The sequence below is a fragment of the Lygodium microphyllum genome, chromosome 12 (assembly GCF_053477565.2).
Source record: "Lygodium microphyllum isolate KBCC chromosome 12, Lygodium_microphyllum_v1.1.10, whole genome shotgun sequence".
In the NCBI taxonomy this organism is placed as follows: domain Eukaryota; kingdom Viridiplantae; phylum Streptophyta; class Polypodiopsida; order Schizaeales; family Lygodiaceae; genus Lygodium; species Lygodium microphyllum.
In genome coordinates, this window is record NC_141146.1 from 92289148 (window position 1) to 92304441 (window position 15294).

Consider the following 15294-nt stretch of genomic DNA (forward strand, 5'->3'; position numbering starts at 1 on the left):
AATATTACATTTCACATATTATCAGTGTTGAATCCTGAAACTAAGGAGTTGCAGATCTGAAATAATCATAGCAAAAACTTGATCCCTAAATGTTCAGACAGTAATCTATGGCACATCCTATGAAAAATGTCATAACACTTGTAGGATATTTCATATTGTAATTATATGTTCTGATCTATTCCAGGCTTCATAATTTAAAAAGACAATCATCTTTCATTTGACAGGTTTATGGCCACAAGTCCTGGTATATTTATAGAGCACCCAGTACGTTAGAAGTCCACATCCACTCCCACTGCTAACCCAAAGGACGTCATGTCAATGCAACAAGGTTGGGATAGTGCTAGCAAGTATCAAATAAATTGATAAGTAAATATGGCCACAGGACCTCAAAGGCAGCAGCTAAGGCAGTTACAGAGACCCTACCTCTAGAGCCACACCTCTAGAGCCGCTACCGTTTCTAGCTATGGAATGGCAGTGTTTTCTGTGTCCAAGGAAGGCATGATTTAATCCTTCTTCACAGCAACTCTAGCTGATGCTTTTCCTTGATGGCAGTGCATTCAGTACATCATCCAAGATTGCACTGTGGAAAAGTTTAGGTGGTAGACTTCTATTTGTAAGAATCCAATGTCTTTTGGACCATACAAGAAGAACAGCCTCCAAATAGGTTGCAGGAACAGCTAAATTTGCTGGATATTAGTTCTGAAGAGTTCTGTATTTTTAGTCTCCTCAAGGAAATCAGCATGGCAGCTTTGGAGCACTGAAACCAGCCTTGTCTAGGACTGGTTTTCTTCTCCTCCTCCAATTTGAGCTTTCCCTCATCTACAACTGAGATCTACCTAGTTCCTTCAAAGTCTCAGCATTGCCCTCCTGAAGGCCAATTCTCCATCAAATTAAACAAATACCACAACGAGCACCAAGCTTTAGGGGCCAATCTGTGTCTTTATGCTGCAGTGACAGAAGCACTCTATCTCCCTTTGGGAGCAATTCTATTTGCTGAATTTAATTTTATTCAATGTTGAGATCAGTGTTTGCAAATTCATGGTTTATTGCCCTTTGAAGCTATCAAAGGCCAGTTTCAAGGGATCCCTAATTGGCAAGATTGATTGCCAAAAGAAAGGGGGAGAGGCAAACCCAGCATTGATTCGATCCAAGGTAGCAATGATCAATCCTACATCATGATGCTGCTCCAGAAGTCAACCCCTACTGCAAATGACAGCTGTAATGCTGTTCTAACCTCTTCCACTGCCAGAAAATGACTGAGTCTGCTCTAAAATGGCCAAAATCAGACTTGCTCTCAGCTGACTACAGCTGCTTAGCTTGCATGCTTGAATGAGAGAATTGAATATGAAAAATGAAAAGTTCTTCGAAACCCATGCATGAGCCCGCACTAATTTTAGTGATAATGTATTCATTCGCTTGCCCATCCAAATTTGCATTTTGCTAACCAAGACTTAAATTCTTAAAGGGTTGCCCCAAACTTTAAATTTGAGTGGCCTGCCCAAACTTTGGTCCAAACTTTCACATTAAAGTCAAAACCCACTCTTTTAAATTTAAATCAAGAGTTTCACATTTTGACCTTTGGAATTTTGCTATAACAAAGGTCCTACCATGTCCAACATTGCCAATGCAATGTGTGAGCCTGTCTTATTCCATGTTGTCATCACCTGATTATGATCTCCGTCAAAGTCCAACAGAGACATTAGAGTCTGACTGCTTTCAGTCCTTTCTTGGGTGTGCATCTCAGTGGATTACAGTTTTCTGTCGGTTTAAGTGCATTCACACTACTTGTTTTAGAGATCCAACTCAATGCACGTCTTTTTTAGCTGCCAAAGGCTGGATTCACACTCATGTTAGAAAATGACAGCCAGCTATGGAGGAGAGAAAAGAGAGACAATGAGAGTGTGCCGAAGTAAAAGAGTAGAGTGTACTTGCTGAACTGAAAGAATGAAAATGAAAGGTACAAAATAGACCTAAGATAGACCTGGCTCTAACTCAACTAGAGTTAACTGACTCTAACTCTAAGAAGTATATCACTAAAACAAATGTGATAGATGCTTTGTTGTCAGCTCATGATGGTTTATCACAATCGTGGATTGTTGACAGCGGTGCTTCTTTTCATGTAACTCCATCTCTGGAGTGTTTTTCTACTTATGCAAAAGGTAATCTAGGAAAAGTCTACCTTGGCAACAATCATGCATGTGATATTGAAGAAATTGGCACCATACACCTGGCTCTAGAAAATGGTCAAGAATTGATTCTTCATGATGTTAGGTATATTCCTGGCATCAAGAAGAGCTTGCTTTCTCTTGGGCAGCTAGACAACAAAGATTACTTCACTACTTTTGGTGGTGATATGTGGAAAATATAGAAAGGATCTATGCTAGTCACTAGAGGTGGTAAAAAGGGGACACTTAATTATCTCTAGTGCAAGACACTTCCTAGAAAGTTTGTTGCAGTTGCTAAAGTATAGTCACACATAGAGTTATGGCACAAGCATCTTTCACACATGAGCCAAAAGGATTTGCAGGCACTTTCTTCACTTTAAAGAGTTGATGTGAGAAACTCAAAGCTTGACTTTTGTAATGATTGTGCTCTTGATAAACATATAAAGAGTCCATACTCTCATGGAGCCTCTAGAAAGGCATGTATCTTGGATTTAGTCCATTCTGATGTTTGCACCATGGCAATAAAAACTCATAGTGGTTTCCCTTATTTTGTGTTTTTTATTGATGACCATTCTAGGAAGCTATGGGTCTACTTGCTTAAGCAGAAAAGTGAGGTATTGGATACTTTTAAAAGGTTTTATGCATTGGTTAATATTCAAAAGAGCTTAAAGTTAAAATGCATAAGAACAGATAATGGGAGAGAGTATGTATCTAAAGAATTCAATAAGTTTTGTGATATCAATGGGATTAAACAAGAGCTTACAGGTCCTTACAATCCATCATCTAATGGTGTGGCTGAGCGAATGAATTCCACGTTGTGTGAGAAGATTCGGTGCATGTTGTCCACAGCTAATCTCTCACAATTGTTTTAGGGAGAGACACTTAAAACCGTTGTGCATATTTGCAACCGATCTCCACACCGTGCACTTGAAAGTGGCATTCCCAAAGAGGTTTGGTCTAGCAAACCTGCTTTATATGACCATTTAAGGGTCTTTGGCTACGAATGCTATGTACATGTACCTGTTGATAGCAGAACCAAACTTGACATGAAATCTCATAGAGGCATCTTCATGGGTTATGGAGATGAAGGTGAAATGGGCTATAGAGTTTGGGTTCCAAGCATGAAAAAGGTGCTAGGTAGCCGGGATGTGGTATTTAATGAGTCAAAGCTGTTGAAAAATGTCGCATCTAATGACTCATACAAAAAGAAAGTTAAATTTCAGCATGATCAGTTACTTGAGCAGCCATCAGCCACTGAAAATTCAGCTCCTTTTGATGCTGATTATGACAATCAATGTATCATTATTGAGCCAGATGAAAATGGGCAGCAAGGGGATGCTAAACATCAGCTTGAGCACCAAAATCAACATGCTGAAAATGAATTACAGCAGCCTAAAATTGTATTATAACAACCTAAACATGTAGTTCAACAGCCAAACAATGAGGTCATTGACATTCCCTTGGATGTGGATCCATTACCTGCTGATGACACAGATCATTGGCTAAGAAGGTCTACACGTGTCAAAAAACCTATAGAAAGATTTGATCCTTCTTTGGACTGCATTTTGCTCAGAGATGAAGGTGAGCCTCTTACGTATAAAGAGGCCTTATCATGTGAATTAAAGAAAAAGTGGAAGCTAGCTATGCAGGAAGAAATGAAGTCATTGTATCAGAATGATACTTGGGATTTGGTTACATTGTCCAAGGATAACAAATGGGCCTATAAAATCAAATGTGTGGATAGCAAACCCAAATACAAAGCCAGACTTGTGGTTAAGGGCTATACACAAGAGGAGGGCATTGATTTTCAACAAGTGTTTTCTCTTGTTGTCAAAATGATCACTCTTCGAGTGTTATTTGCCATTGTAGCATCTATGGATCTTGAACTTGATTAGATGGATGTTAGAACTGCAGTTCTACATGGTGATTTGGAAGAAGAGTTGTACATGAAACAGCCCGAAGGCTTTGTTATACATGGAAAGGAGCATTTGGTATGTAAGCTTAAGAGAAGCTTGTATGGTTTGAAACAGGCTCCTAGACAATGGTATAAAAAGTTTGATGCCTTCATGCTCTCACATGGATTTAAAACGAGTAGTGCAGATCACTGCTTATATATTAAGAAGGCTAATGATGGAAGCCTTATTATACTTGTGCTTTATGTGGATGATATGCTTATTGCTGATAAGCATAAAAGCCAGATTAATGCATTGAAAAGACAGCTGAATTCAGCCCTTTCCATGAGGGATTTGGGTGCAGCTGAACATATTTTGGGCATGCGTGTAACACGAGATAGAGAGCAACAGCTCTTATTTCTCGAACAAGAAAAGTACATCACCTTAAGGGCACACAAAGAAAATGTATTTGCTATGGCAAGGGTACGTTAGATCTGCAGGGATATTGTGATACAGACATGGCACGTGACTTGGATACTCACAAGTCTACTAGCGGGTACATCTTTACCTTGACTGGCAGGGTGGTTTCTTAGTGCTCTAGATTGCAAAAAATAGTAGCACTCTACACCACTGAGGCTGAATATATTTCAGCCACTGAAGCTTCAAAAGAAGCAGTTTGACATTTGGTCAAGGATTTTGTGCTGCCCACCAAAACACCTGTACTTAGATATGAGCCTTGTATGCCTCGCTAAGAATGCCATGTTTCATGCATGTTCCAAACATATTGACGTTCGGTATCATTTTATCAGACAAGTTCTAGATGATGGTCTAGTCACCTTGACTAAGATCAAATCACAGGATAACCTTGCAAATGTTCTCACTAAAAGTCTTGCAAAGACTCAACATGAGCATTGCATTAGACTTGTGGAAGTTGGTTAAAGGTTCGCTCAGAACCTTTAAGTGGGAGATTGTTGGATGTAAAGGCCCTTTTATTTGCTCTCCCGTGTATATATTACCTCACACATGTGAACCCACCCTAACGAGTGTAAGGGTACCGTACCCTAAGTATAAATATGTTCTTTTATTCTTTGTGTGTACCACACTCGTACACACCTATCCGACGACTCACTCTCACTCTATCACTGTCAACCACTCTTCAGCTCTGAGCCATTGAACTCCTCGATCACCGTGTTTGCTCTCACCTCTCTATTTTCTTCTGCTTTGCCTCTGCATAATTTACTCTAATAAGAGGCATGGGAAGCAGTTTAGAGAAGCACAAGGAGACCCCGAGAGGCTACGAGAGAGAGGTAGAGAGAGGGAGGTAGAAGGATACCCCTTCAAGAGATTACGAGAAGGAGCTTGAGAGAGAGAGAGAGAGAGGAGTTACCATCAGAGGCTACGAGGGAGAGAGTTAGCTCAATTTCCCCCTATCTCGATCTTCAACTAAGCCATCTTCTCTTATGCTCTCCCATCTTGAATCTATTCCGCCTTCTTTATCTCTCAAATCCACTTGCGGACAATGGCTCCTAAGCAAAAGATCTCTCCAAATGCTAAAACTCCTGTTGGAACTGAAAGGACACAGCTGAGAGAGTTTGAGATCGAGCAAGAATGAGTGTATGAGTGTGACGGCTAGAGTGCATGTGAGCAAAGTGAAAGTCCGAGACGATAAGAGTGTACCAACAATGTGTTGGTACACAAAGAATAAAATGTATTTATACTTAGGGCACGTAAAGGGTGCGTTCACATGTACAGTGTGCGTGTACTATATACACGGAGGTCACCGGGCCTTTATATCCCGAGATCACCGGGCCTTTATATCCCAACAACCTCCCACTTAAAGGTCCGATATGAACCTCTAGCTAACCAACTCCCACTAGGCGAATGCAATGCTCGTGCTGAGCTCTGCTTAGACTTTTAGTGAGAACATCTGCAGGGTTATCTTGTGTTTTAATCTTGGTCAATGTGATTTGACCATCTTCCAAAATCTGTCTGATGAAGTGATATCACACATCTATATGCTTTGTGTGTGAATGATACATGGCATTCTTAGCTAGATACATAGCACTCTGGCTATCACATCCTAAAACTGCAGTACCCATAGACATGCCGAGATCATTTGCAAGTTTGCTCAACCGTATAGCTTCCTTAGAAGCTTCAATAGCTGATATGTATTCAGCTTCAGTGGTACTCAGTGCAACAATGTTTTGCAACCTGGAACACCAAGAAACAATCCACCAACAACTGTAAAGACATACCCGCTAGTGGACCTACGAGTGTCCAAGTCACCTGCCATGTCTGCATCACAATAGCCCTGCAAACTAAGTGCACCCTGCCCATAGCAAATACTTTTTCTTTGTGTACCCTTAAGGTATCGAAGAATATACTTGACAGCCTCCCAATGTGCTTTGCCAGGATTTGACATAAACCTGCTAACAACTCCCACTGCATGAGCAATGTCTGGACGAGTAGCAACCATAGCATACATAAGAGAGCCACAAGTTGATGCATAAGGAACTCCCTTCATAGCATTTGCTTCCACATCATCTTTCAGGCTGTTGGCTTTGCTAAGCTTGAGATAAGGAGGTAAGGGTACCCCAAAAGGCTTAGCTTCAGCCATGAATCTGTCCAGTACATTTCCAATGTACTTTTCTTGAGATAAAAACAGCAACTTCTGCATTCTATCTCTATGAATCCTCATGCCCAAAATATGCTCTGTATTCCCCAAATCTTTCATGGAGAAAGCTGATTTCAGCTGATTTTTGAGAGCATCCAAGCTAGTCCTTCTTTTCCCAGCTAGTAACATATCATCCACATACAAAACAAGTATTATGGGGCTGCCATATGTATCCTTTTTCATGTACAAGCAATGATCTGCATGGCTGAGTGTAAACTCGTGAGATAGCATAAAAGTATCAAACTTTTTGTACCACTGCCGTGGTGCTTACTTCAGCCCATATAGGCTGTGTTTTAGCTTACACACCATCTGTTCTTTTCCAGGAACTACAAAGCCCTCGCGCTGTTTCGTGTAGATTTCTTCATCAATGTCACCATACAAGAAAGTTGTTTTTACATCCATTTGATACAGCTCTAAATCCAAAACAGCAGTAAGAGCAAAAAGCACACGTAAAGTGGTCATTTTCACAACAAGTGAGAAGACCTCTTGGAAGTCAATCCCTTCCTTTTGTGCATAACCTTTGGCAACTAGCCTTGCCTTGTACTTGGGTTTCCCATCAACTGTCTTGACTTTGTACACCCATTTGTTTGGAAGTGGCTTCCTTCCCTTTGGTAATGACACAAGGTCCCAAGTATCATTTGCATATAGAGTTTTAATCTCTTCCTACATAGCTAGCTCCCACTTACTGCTGAACTCACATGACTTGGCCTCTTTGTATGTAAGAGGCTCACCCTCATCTGTAAGCATCACATAATGCAAGGAGGGGTCAAACCTATGTGGTTGCCATCTTACGCGTGTAGACCTGCGTACCCAATGATCAACATTTTCAGGAATTGAGTCTACATCAAAAGGTATATTATTTTCAGCATTCATTTATTGCTGTAAACCATTTTCAGCATGCTATTCATGCTGTACAGCACCTTCATTTTCATTTCCAGCACCTGCATTTTCATAATCAGCAAGCCTACCTTGCTGTCCATGACCTCCTTGTGCTACTATTTGCTGTCCATCATCATCTGGCTCAAAAGTAACCGGCTGATCATCAGTTTCAGCCTGTGGTACAGCACCTTGAGGCTCATTTTCTGAAGTTATGGGTGGCTGCAAACTCTGAAATTTCACCTTTTTCAAATCTTCATTAGAGGCTAAAGAGCCTTTCAACAATTTTGCCTCATTAAACACAACATTACGGCTGCGAATAATTTTCTTGGACTGAGGTAACCACACTCTGTAGCCAAATTCACCCTCATCACCATAGCCCATGAAAATGCCTTTGGTGGATTTTGGGTCAAGTTTGTTCCTCAGCTCATCCCTAACATGTACAAAAGCATCACAGCCAAATATACGTAAATGGTCATATGAGGCCGATTTGCCAGACCAAACCTCCTCAGGGATGCCATTATTTAAGAACCTATTTGGAGAGCGGTTGCAAATGTGAATCGCGGTTTTGAGTGCCTCTCCCCAAAATGCATGAGGGAGATTGGCAGTGGATAACATGCACCGCACTCTCTCACATAAAGTCCTGTTATATATTTCAGCCACCCCATTTGAAGGACTGTAAGGGGTTGTAAGCTCCCTCTTAATACCATGTAAGTCACAAAATGACTTGAATTCAGTCGATGTGAACTCACCCCCATTATCAGTTCTCAAGCATTTCAGCTTTCTATCTATCTGAGTGGTCACAAATACATGAAAAGTTTTAAAAACAGCAAACACTTCACTTTTCTTTTTCAGCAAGTACACCCAAATCTTCTTGGAACAACCATCAATACAGGAGACAAAATCAGCACCACCCAATGATTTCACGGGCATACTACATACATCAGAATGCACTAAGTCCAAGACATTGGACTTACGAGAGACACCAGAGTAAAAGGAATTTTTTATTTGCTTTCCAAACTGACACTCATTACAAAAATCAAGTTTAGAGCCTTTTCCATCAACCCTCTTCAGAGAGGTAAGAACATCAAGTCCTTTTTGGCTCATATGGCCTAATCTCTTATGCCATAACTCCAAGTGGCTGCAAATTTCAGCAACTGCAAGAAACTTGCCATTCAAGGCTTTACAATGCCCTTCTTGGTTCCTTTTGCAATCAGCATGGAATCCTTTTTTACTTTCCACAAACCACCACCAAACAGTGTGGTGTAGCCATGCAAGTCAAGCTGGCCAACAAATAGTAAACTCTTTTTAATGCCAGGCACATATCTGACATTTTTCAACACAAGCTCTTGACCATTGTCTAAAGACAAGTGTATGGTGTCAATCCCATCAATGCTGCAAGCATGGTTATTTCCAAGGTACACCTTTCCATAACTGCCTGCATTGAACATAGCAAAATACTCCAAGCAAGGAGTTACATGGAAAGAGGCACCAGAGTCTACAATCCAAGTCTGAGTGACACCATCATCAACTGATAAGAGTGCATCAATCACATCAGCCTTCGTAATCTGCATATCCTGCATGTGACATACAAGGGCATCATAATCAACTGCACATAATAAATCAGCCTTTGTATCTGAAAGCTCCTCTATGACCACACTAGAGGCCACATTGCCCTTTTCTTTGCCTTTGAATGTCTCCAATGCATCTGTCTTTTCTTCCTTCTTCTTTTTATCTCCTGCATTCTTCTTTCTCTCTTGCTCCTTCTTGTAGTACCTGCAATCAGGTTTCTTGTGGCCCTTCCGACCACAATGATAGCAAGTGATGTCACTCTTATCCTTTCCTTTGCTCTTGCTCCTGTTTCTCTGCCCTGCATATGCATTTTTTCTATTCAGCCCTGCCTCTTACATTATAAGCTGAGTTGTTGCCTTCTCCACTAGACATACGTCTAATTTCTTCATTTAAGATAGAACCCCTCACCCCATCATATGAGAGATTGGGGTTATTACTGAGTGAAACCACCAAGGTCTCCCAAGAGTCAGGCAGTGTCATAATCAAAAAGATCGCTCTCAACTTATCATCAAAATCCAAATTTGCATCTTTAAGCTGATTTAGAATCCCTGTAAATGCACTCAAGTGCTCAGCTGCAGGCTTTGACTCATCCAGTCGCATATTCACCAACTTGCGCATTAAATGCACCTGATTAATAGGTGTGGTGATCTCATAAGTAGTCTTCAACTTCTTCCATATTGCATAATCTGTGTCTAAACCCTTAATGTCTAACAGAATGTCATCAGTGACACCCATCTTTATGTAAGCCACAACCTTTTTATTCACTCTGGCCCAATTTGCATCAGACATTAGTGCGGGTTTATCTTCCTGCAAAGCATCCTCACAATCCTTCAGGAACAAAATGCCCTGCATATGGTCTTTCCAAATGTCAAAGCCATGACCATCAAACCGTTTGATCTCCATCAAACTCTTGATGTCTGAACTCGAAGAAGTTGCAGCCATTTTATCACGAACACAAGAGTAAATGCACTAATCTGCGGAAGCACAAGCTGAACCAACAAAGTACCTTGCTGTTTTTCCTCAACCAGAAATAAATCTCAGCTGTTTATACATTAACCAGCCACTGCACGGGCAAGAGATGCAGAAATTTACCAAAATTCTGCACAAATTCCCAAAATTTCAACTCCAAAATTGCATGAATGTCAGTCAATCTGACCTAACTAAGTAAAGCTTTGCCAATACATGAAAAGCCCCAAATTTCTGGGATCCAATGTCAGGAAATTTTACCCAAAAATGCAAAATTTTGACAAAATTGGCAAAATCCCCAATTTAATTGAGGTCACCGCTTGCGATGTCTGCAATTTCTGACTCGAAAGTCACTAGCAGGCATGAATTATATCAAATCTGGGAAAAGCCCCAAATTTCTGGCTAGAATCCTCACAGATCTATGATCTGTGCTTCTGGCGTGTGAACTCCCGTCAATGGCAAGTGGTAATGAGAGGATTAGAGAAAAAATTTTAATTTGTTTTTGAAAAAACAAAGGAACTAACCGGGGGGGGGGGGGGGGGGGGGGGGGGTCCGTTGACCCCCGTCCCATCACGTCACCCTCAAATGTTGCCCGCCTGTCTAGTCGCGAACCGCCCGCAGAGGTCACTTGCACGTCGCCTCGTTCCCAGTCGCACACCGCCCGGACAAGTCGCCGCCTCGTTCCCAATTCGCCCAGCTGTCACGCTATTGTTGCTTGTCGTCAACTACACACTCAGCACCTCGACTAGTCCTAGTCCCGCCTGGTCCTTCACGTCAACCTGACAGCTGCGCCCAACTCTTGTCAGCTGATCCTGTCAAGTCAGACCAGACTTGTCAATCTTGAAAAGCGTGCAGGACCTTTGGCTCTAATACCAATTGTTGGAACTGGAAGGGCACAGCTGAGAGAGTTTGAGATTGAGCAAGAGTGAGCGTATGAGTGTGACGGCTAGAGTAAGTGTGAGCAGAGTGAAAGTCCGAGACGATAAGAGTGTACCAACAATGTGTTGGTACACAAAGAATAAAATGTATTTATACTTAGGGTACGTAAAGGGTGTGTTCACATGTACAGTGTGCGTGTACTATATACACGGAGGTCACCGGGCCTTTATATCCCGAGGTCACCGAGCCTTTCTATCCCAACAACTCCCACCACAACCAACGAGACGGCAAACCAAGGGACCACATCTACGGTAAACGCATCTCTTATGAATCAAGTGCACCCCGTTATATTAGGAAAAAAAAATGGGAGAAAAGAATGTTTACATTAATTTCATAACTTAATTGAGCATGTTTTGAGATACTGAGTGTACTAGGAAAATTTTGTTTATCGCATTCATCTTAGGTGATCGATTAAAATTGCACTTAGAAGCCGTTAAATAGCACATAAATTGCATGGAAATTTCATGCTAATATATATATGAAAAGATTCAAGAATACGCATTCATCCATTTGCTTGGTTGAAATAATAGGAAATCCTATTACATCTTATACAGTGTATAAGACCTTATCATACGTCTTAGCCAAAGGATGGGAATATTAAGTAAAATTTTGCATAGTATTGCTCTTGCATCCCAAGGGGAAGAGTGAACATGAGAGAAAAGTGATATTGTACTTATTCACACACCTTTGATGAAATGCGTTGGTCTTGATGGTTGATCAAACATCTGCCATAATACTTGTACTTCCCAACTAATTGTTGGTTGTGGTTCTGAGCAATCGTCCAAAGTGCTTGATTAGTTATATAATTTCATGGTGGGGTCTGTGATGACAAATTGCCATGGGAATAAAGGAATGTTTTCTTGAAAGATAATATTAGGCCTGACTGCCTTGACTGTGCTTGATTCTTAAAGAATTTAATTAAGGAAAGTTTCTTTGCACAGATGGATCACCTCCATGATCGTACCGCGGATCAACCCAAAAAGGACATTGCTCGATTCATGGGCCGAAGGTCGAGTGGTGAAAAGGCCAACCACGGGAATAGTGTTTCACTCCTAGGTAGCTTGTGGGTCAGATGGAGCTCTGGACACTCCTTGCCAAGTCTGGAACGAAGTTGAGAACCTCCATGGCCACCACATCTGTGCATGTTGAAAGATCCTATTCTAGATAAAGGATGGAAATTGTGGTGCCATCTGATTTGGACCACTTCTTCTGCAGAGCAAAAGGGGTATATAATTTCTCCTGTATGGGTAGAAGGCAAAGATTAACTTGAAGATAAGTTAAGGAACTTGTTTGTCAAAATAACTGCTTGCTCTGTTTTCGTGTCTGTGCTATAAATTACGCGAACAAACCCTATTTCCTAAAAGACTTAATTAAGGAAGCTGATTTTAAATGTCACACTTAAATGTGATAGGACTTAATTAAATAACTAAAGAACGCCTATCGAGGAAAGCAAGTGGGCAGAATCCCCGACGGGTCCGTCTTACAACAGGGTGATCCTAGAGAATTGGGAGGCTTCTCACAAGGTTTTACCGACAACCGACCCTTAGAAATTGTTAGGATAGAACCCCGATTCATGCCGTTTTAAGGAACCGAAATGGGACTATGCCCTACGGGTAGAGAGGCTGAGTGGCGCATCCCTCTCGTTTTCCATTCTCTTTTAACCAAGTGCAGCATGGATCTGCTTTGGCTTAGGTATCTCTGTGTAAAGTAGAATGTCCAAGACCCGATACTAGAATACTATCAATAGACCTTGACCACTAGGGACCCAAACTTCAGATCGATCCCAATGGGTTCGGCCGCGAATGTTCCGTTGCGAGGCGGACTCGAGAAACCCTAGGCAGCAAACCCCGTAACATTCCATGGAAGTGCCGGGCAGCGCCGCTTAGACTCGTCTCTCGATGGACCGCTAAAAACGTACCTAAACAGCCGATAGGTGAGCACATTAGAAATAGCACTTAGACTACCAGAAAGAATGGGTGTAGAACCCTCCAATGGTAGATGTAGATCAGCCAACAATCTATGCAAATATACACATTCCACTGTTGCCGTGAGGGCTGCCTTGTACTTAGCCTCACAAGACGAGGTAGCCATGAAATGCATTACGGCCCAGAAAGAAACAGTGTCCACTAGTAGACTGCCTAGTATTTGCATCACCAATCCAATCTGAATCATTGTAAGCATGTAATTGCAAGTCTCCCCCCCTCCCCCACAAGAAAATAATAATACATATGACTGAGTATCTTGCAAGTATCTGAAGATCCGCTTAACAACTTGCCAATGTATAGTCAATGGGCTATGCATATACCTACTCACCCTAGATATTGCATATTAAATGTTAGAGTGTGTGTTGCAAAGATAAATAAGACATCCAACAACCTGGCTGTAAATTGCAACATCAGACATCTCTTCATCATCATGCATAGACAGCTTTAAGCCTAGCTTCATAAAAGTGCAATCTTGCATATTAAACCTATGTAACAGCTTATCCACATATTGTGATTGTGACATGATAATACCATGTTGATTGTGGATTAACTGAATTTCCAAATAATAATGTAGAAAACCCATAATCTAACATAGAAAATGCATGTTTTAATTCAACCTCGAAATCTACAATTTTAGCTTCTAAAGGTCTAGTGAGCAGCATATCATCTACATAAAGAATAATAATGAGCAAGTCTCCCTCTTCATTCTTAATGTATGGAGTGGGAGTAGTAGGACTATTTTTGAATCCTTTCTTAGCCAAATATGCATCAATTTTAGAGTGTCATGCACCAATCATCAATGTTTGGCACCAATCATCAATGTTTGGTAGGTGCAAGAGAGACAGTTGACAAGCAATAGGTTGACCCAGGCCAAATGGGACCTACACACGTGATTAGGCTCGGTGTCTGTGACGTGACCAGGCTGTAGAGGATCGGTTAGACACGGAGATCGAGGCTGATAGTCGTTACGCTCAATGTGAGAGACAAACAGAGTGCGAGAGAGCAGAGTAGAGAGTGAATACGTTTTTCGGTACAATGACGAGTGTATCACTTTAGGTTTTTAGATAGATATATATATGAAAGTACAATGTGCTAAGGGTGTGTTCACACCCGTGCACATATAAAAGGCACGATGGCCCTTTATTCCCAACAACACCTCCCACCTAAAGGCAATGTGCCTTAAGAGGAGAAAAGAATCAGCTAGGTCTAGGTATGTACAAAGCTGAAATAAATATATCTATCCAACTCCCATCATCTATCGGCAATGAGCAAACCGCTCTGCTGGAAGACCCTTCGTGAGAAGGTCTGCAGGATTATCATCTGTATGCACTTTGACAAGCTCAATGCTCTTGCTGTCAAGTACATCTCTAATGAAGTGGTACTTCACCTGTATGTGCTTTATCTTTGCATGAAAGACAAGATTCTGTGCTAGCATGATAGCACTCTGACTATCACAATGGAGAACATGTAACTCTGTGATGCCAAGCTCTCCCACCAGACGTGAAAGCCATAAAGCCTCCTTGCATGCCTCAGTGGCAGCTACATACTCTGCCTCTGTAGTAGACAATGCAACACACTTTTGTAGCCTGGAGATCCAAGAGACTGCTCCTCCTGTGAAAGTAAACACATACCCAGAAGTGGACTTCCTGCAATCTGCATGACCAGCATAGTTTGCATCCGTAAAGCCAACAGCAGATGCACAACTCCTTTGTGCCTTTCAGGTATCTCATAATACCTTTCACTCCATCCCAATGCTTCTTGCCAGGGGTTGCCATGTATCTGCTAACCACTCCCACTACAAAAGCAATGTCAGGACATGTAGCAACCATAGCATTTCTCAAACTACCAACAGCTGAAACATATGGTATCTTGGCCATTTCAGCCTTCTCATCATCAAATGTAGGGTTGTCCTCTGCACTGAGTTTCACATATGGAGGCAATGGAACCCCAATTATTTTCACCCCCTCCATATTGAAATGCTGCAAAACTTTGGAGATATACTCCTGCTGAGATAGATAGAGTAAACCTTTAGATCTATATCTGAGTATTCGCATGCCAAGAATGTTATTTGCATCACCCAGATCCTTCATGTCAAAGCTGCCATGAAGACTTTGCTTCAATGAATCCAAGGCATGAGTATCCCTGCCAGCAATCAGCATATCATCAATATACAAAACCAAGATAATCAGACTGTCATCTGCTACCTTTTTGGTGTACAAGCAGTG

At 41.5% G+C, this 15294-nt stretch overlaps 1 protein-coding gene across 2 annotated transcripts in view; it reads right to left on the bottom strand.

Annotated features, from left to right (window-relative positions):
• LOC148028035 (uncharacterized) overlaps positions 1–15294 on the bottom strand; it is a 49407-nt gene that overhangs the window by 897 nt on the left and 33216 nt on the right. The window lies entirely within an intron of this gene.